Genomic DNA, 5,851 nt, shown 5'->3' on the forward strand with positions numbered 1-5,851 from the left:
ATGCAAACAATTCAAAAAGGAAACATTTATTTGTGTGTAATTATGTCTTTCGTTCATTTTAATTGAACAAATCATTACATAATTGAAAACAATTACTTTAAGTTAAAAAAAAGCAGTAACAGAAAACAATCGATTGTGTCTTTCATCTTAAAATATATTCAGCTTATTACTGTTCGATACAATAAATCCAAATTATCCAATCATTTTTGCCAATACATTTCTATTTAGAAGAAAGAATTCGGTTGAAAGAAGTGCGGTAGCATAGACTTTTACCATTAACATTTTATATAATGAAATGTCTTTTAATGAATTATAATTCAGAACAGTCAGTGTATTTTAATTTAAAATTAAATTATTTTACAGTCTATTATTTCACAGATCATTACATTATTAAATCGTACAATCATTACATGTCTTTTTCGTGGAATGATATACATCTGTAAATCTACGTGCATATTAACGTAAAGTTTTATGAGTTTCTCCCTCAATTTCCGGATGCCGATATTAAAATTAGATTTATTACTTATCGCGGCGCCAAATGTCCTAATTTACTACAACACGCGAATCTTTGTTAAATAACAAATGACCACAAAAGTAAAACTAATTATCGGACGTTTGAAGCAAATTACTTGTGAATTCTAATAAATTTTAATGATTGCGACGTGTAAAATTAACAAATAATATTATCATTTAAAGTCGTCTTTCAAAATGAGAATCATCTGTGCAGTTATTAAGTTTTATGTTTCGAAGCATTCTTTATATTTAAAAGACCAGAAAACATGGAATGTAGAGAACTTCCCATCTGAAATGTTTAAATGAGCAATTCAATTTAAGTTATAAAAAACATATTGCTTTATTTTCTTAGAAACATTACCTTTATTGGAAACTTCTTTGTAATCTTAAAGTAATTCCTGCAAGACAGACAGAGAAATTCTTTATCGAATCTTTTCATAAAATTCAAAATCTAAAGAGTTATTAATATTTATTATTATATTATAATTACACGAAACGTAATAAACGATTTATTACATAAAAATATGTTTTAATATAGCAAACCTTTAATTTCTGTTTCAATTCGAGATGGCAGTCAGCAAATCTTCCGATGTCTTGAAAAGACGTTTGCATCTGAAAAAAGAAATATAACGAATTTAAAAAATCTGCAAATGTAGTATAAGCTTGAATTTAGGACAAAAATACATTACAGCAGATGTGAAGGCGGATAACGAGAATCCGATTAAAATACAGACAAAAGTAAGAGTAGCACACAGTAATGAAAAAAATATTTTCAACGTAAATTTCAGCTCAGAAAAGTTGAAAATGAAGTACGATAGACTCGTTTCCATTAACAAAGTACCGTACAATATTGCGAATACGTAATTGAACTGTCCGTTGAGTTGATTGGTAAAATTCCAAAGTTCATCGTGTTGCGCTATAATTTCATTCAGTTCAGATTTCAAATTAGGAATGTTCTTTCTCGTCAGATACAAATTTTCTGATACTTTCTCGAATGCCTTCAGTACAATAAAGTGAAACAGAACGAGGAACGTAATGATGTGTACTGAAGCACCAACGAGTAAAATGCTACTGATACCAAATTCAATGCAGCAGATAAACGGTTCATATTTAAATGACTTTCCTTTTTCTAATGCAGGATAAAATAAAAAAGCGATTATACATTCGAAGAATATCGTAAAAGTAACAGTTATAATTACTGCGAGAAGTTGTAGATTATTGATAAAATCATATAACTGATGCTTAGGAAAACGATACGACTTTTTTAATTGTATTTTCGGATTCAGTTTGACTTTTTTGACAATACTAAACATTACAGCCACGGCCAAAATAAGAGTTGCAGAAGTTACTCTGACGAATATGTCATACTGGAATGCCGAGTACCCGGAAAAGCAAGGAGTTACGTCCGATACGTAAGGAATTGCCATACATATAAGAAGAACGGAATGGATCCAATAAAGGCATTCAAGAAATGAGATGTAAAAGTTGAAAGGTATGCGGAAGCGACCGCCAGTGTTTAAGTTATGGCAGCAAGGAGTAAAAAATTCCAAGCCGTAAACCATCGAAATTGAAGTAAATGAAGAGAGAAAACACTGCAGACATATTTCCTCTTTCTGATCAACTGCAGGTCTTTCGCTCGAGATGATTCTTATCATCATTTTTTAAGTAACTTAATTAAGTGATCGTAAAGTAAAATATATAATTTAATTTAAAACAATCACTCGCAGTTATTCTCTTCTTACGTAAAAGTACATGCAATACTTCTGCGTAGAAAGCAGACTGAATTGTAGCTTTGATTTAAAATTTTACTGCGCAGTCACTTATATAAACGTTATATAAATATCTCTTATATTTGTATTGATTACTTATATAAGAGAGATTTTTAATTTAATTTAAGTGAAATGGAATTTTCATGCGATATTTCCATAAACTTTTTGGAATTTCTATTTTTTAATAAACTATTATAGCAATTAATATATAGTAGTTATTAGTTGTGTATGCGTTGCTATAAAAAATTTAAAATTTTTTTAAATTTTGTAATAAGGTGTATTAAATTGATAACATTTCAGACATTGTTATAAATATTTTTATATATTTCGATTTTAAAAATGTTCGAACCGTTTTGAATTCGAGTTTTTTATTGCATATTGATTCGATTATAGAACGATTGTGAACGTTTCAGAAAATTGATCGAATTGAAAACATTTCGTTTGATTCTCGGCAATTCTCGTCGTTCTCGGCGGTAGGTGTTATATAACAATTACTATTGTTGTTTAAATACTGAATATAAATGGGGTTTGCTCGCAAAACCTCCGCGGGCAACAGCTAGTTGTTATATAACACCTCCCGCTGACAACGACGAGAATTGCTACCGAATTGATCGTCCATAGTATCTACACTAATTCAGTTTTAAAGTTTTTTTCGATATAAACAAAAATTCTACTTCATTCTGTGCATTTCTTTGAAAACCATATCACGCTTTTGTAAATGCTTTTATCTACCTTACTCCTTTCTCCAAAGTAGAAAAGAACCTACAGACGGTACTAGTAATTAGACCGTACCTTGAATAACAGGATATTTAAAAATGAATCGAAAACGGTTAACTTCCAATAATAATTTAAAAATAAAAAAAATTTATTTTTGTATTAATGTTCTTTTTTTCGCAAAGTTTTTCTTCGAGAGTTTAATAGCAACTTTGCGTGATAGAATTTGAATGACCAGATAAATTTGATAAATGTACTATTAATAATCGAGGTGAAAAACTGCTAATTGATCAACAGCTTAAAATAAGAGATAATATAGGTACAAAAGATTATTTACTGTCGGTCTCAGTTGTATATTTAACTTTATATATTCTGATTTTCACGAAATTAATCACACNCTGGGCGATGACGAATCAGCGACTGCGTACCAAATTTCACCTCTTTAGGTTCGGCGCGCCGAACCTAAAGAGGTGAAATTTGGTACGCAGTTAGGGTACGTCGTGGAAACGCAAACTAAGAAGAGATTTTTCGAAATTCCCCCGCGGGATTAGAGGGAGAGCATTAAAGCTTAACCGGAAAAACGGCTTCTACTGTACTATTTTAGATGCGATTTTTTTGTTTTATTTACATTTGGTCTTCATTGAGTACTTAGGGGTATTAAATTGATAACATTTCAGATATTGTTATAAATTTCTAAAATTAAAAGTAATACAATTTCTAATTAATCCTGAATGTGAGATATTTGAAATTATTTAAATTAACGTAACAAACTTTATTCTAGGTAAATTTTTTAGCACAAAAGTATGCGACCAGGTATTTTAATTGAAATTGTTTAGAACAGAACAAAGATCAAACCATTATCTACATCAGTACATTTAAAAAATAGTACAGTAGAAGCCGTTCTTTTGGTTAAGCCTTAATGCACTTCCTCTCGCGGGGAATTACGTAAAATCCCTTCTTAGTTTGCATTCCCATGGCGTACCCTACTAAAACGCAGATAAAAACAAAAATCGCATCTAAAATAGTACAGTAGAAGCCGTTCTTCCGAAACTCTAACTCCATACAAATTATACTTAAAATATAGGATGGACTTAATCACAAGAATACCGCTTGCTTATCCTCGGGTATAGAAGTATGTTATAAACCAAGACGAAATTAGATTTTAAATACGAAATAATTATTTATGAAACAAAAGTTTTGTCTACGTTGTCTTCATAACTCAACGAGAGGGTTCTCAAGCAGCTGTTTTTGTTTACTGGTAAACCCGCTATTGTCTATTATATTTAGCATCGCAGAGTACATTTCTTTAGCGATTGTTTCAAAACTTTCTCTGATGGAGAAAAATTTATTGTATTTTCGTAATCAGCAATTGTAATCATTTTGGTTCGCCCGTTTTTGCCCAAACTTTCTGAAAAACAGTTTACAAATGTCGATCTGTGTAATTTATTTACAAGAGAATCGACTGACGTTACCGATTCCATCGCATCGCTAAGATATTAAAATTTTAAACAAGTTGATAATAAACGCAATTGATGTCAACCGTATTGTTTTCATTTAAAATAAAATAATTCAACGAAAACTTACCGAAAAACCAAACTTTTGCTTCGAAGAAATAGCAGTACTAAAAACTTTACTCGATATCTCTACTTTCGCTCTTCCCATCCGGCAACACTTAACTTCTTCACGTCCGGCAACACTTAACTCCTTTATGTCTGGCAACACTTTCCCGTTTATTCGATTCGAAAGCGTTTTGTTGTAGCACGTTTCTTAGGAATCGTTGAAGTTATCGCTTAATTTTCGTTCGAGATGTCAATCGGAGTGCCAATGAAAGTTTTGCACGAAGCGGAAGGACATATCGTCACGTGCGAAACAAACACCGGCGAAGTTTACAGAGGAAAATTGGTAGAAGCCGAAGACAATATGAATTGTCAAATGTCGAACATCACGTGCACTTACAGAGATGGGCGCGTGGCTCAATTAGAGAATATTTACATCCGAGGAAGCAAGATAAGATTCCTCATCCTTCCCGACATGCTAAAAAATGCTCCGATGTTCAAGAAAATAGGACCGAAAGGCACTTCGTCTACCGCCGGAAGAGGCAAATCGGCCATTTTGAGAGCTCAGGGTAGGTTCATTTATTTATTATTTAACAAAAGGAATGATTACGGACTCCTTTATGTATGCCTATCGGAAGACTCTCAAAAACGGCAATAATTCTGCATCGTTTATGACTAAATGTTTTTATTCGTGCAAAACAATGTATACAAAGATCCCCAAGCCACAATGATGATCAAGTATTGAGTGTTTCCTATGGAAATTGCTTAAAGCACCCTCTGTCTCTATACAGTCTGTTACAACTATTGTATATTTAATCGACAATCTGGTCAAACTGTGGAGGTGAATAGCTTGCCAAGAACCACAATTAGAGATAAGGTTCTTTTTTACTTTCTTTTGCTCGTTTAGAAGAATCCGAACCCCTCGTTCAGCTCTATTGTTTTACATATTCTTGCCGGAGAAACCGGGCCGTGTTTGGTAAATTCCAACTTGGTCGGGCCGTGCCGCCACAGTGGACGATATTCCTAGCGGTTGTGACTTTGTCCACTGTAAGAATTCTTATTCGTTTACTCTAACCTAGTTGTCTGTTCGGTAATGTTTGGAACGTTCTTAACTCTGTCCGGTAAGCAGCTCAGAATTCTGGTGTAGTGTTCTGCATTGTTGAACGTACCTAGGACACTTTTATGTAGGGACTTTGTCGCCATTCTGTAATGACCTATAATTGTACAATAATATAATTAACATATGTCGTAGGTTTAGTACTTTTATTATTCAGTACTAAACTTGTTTCAAATACTTAA

General features: G+C 32.4%; 1 pseudogene; it reads left to right on the forward strand.

Moving 5' to 3' along the window:
* The first annotated feature begins 4,736 nt into the window (after window positions 1–4,736).
* LOC111623500 lies at window positions 4,737–5,275 on the forward strand (annotated as a pseudogene).
* Window positions 5,276–5,851: the final 576 nt, after the last annotated feature.

Source organism: Centruroides sculpturatus, unplaced genomic scaffold (genome assembly GCF_000671375.1).
Source record: "Centruroides sculpturatus isolate CEXI.00-Female unplaced genomic scaffold, Cexi_2.0 scaffold278, whole genome shotgun sequence".
NCBI classification, from domain to species: domain Eukaryota; kingdom Metazoa; phylum Arthropoda; class Arachnida; order Scorpiones; family Buthidae; genus Centruroides; species Centruroides sculpturatus.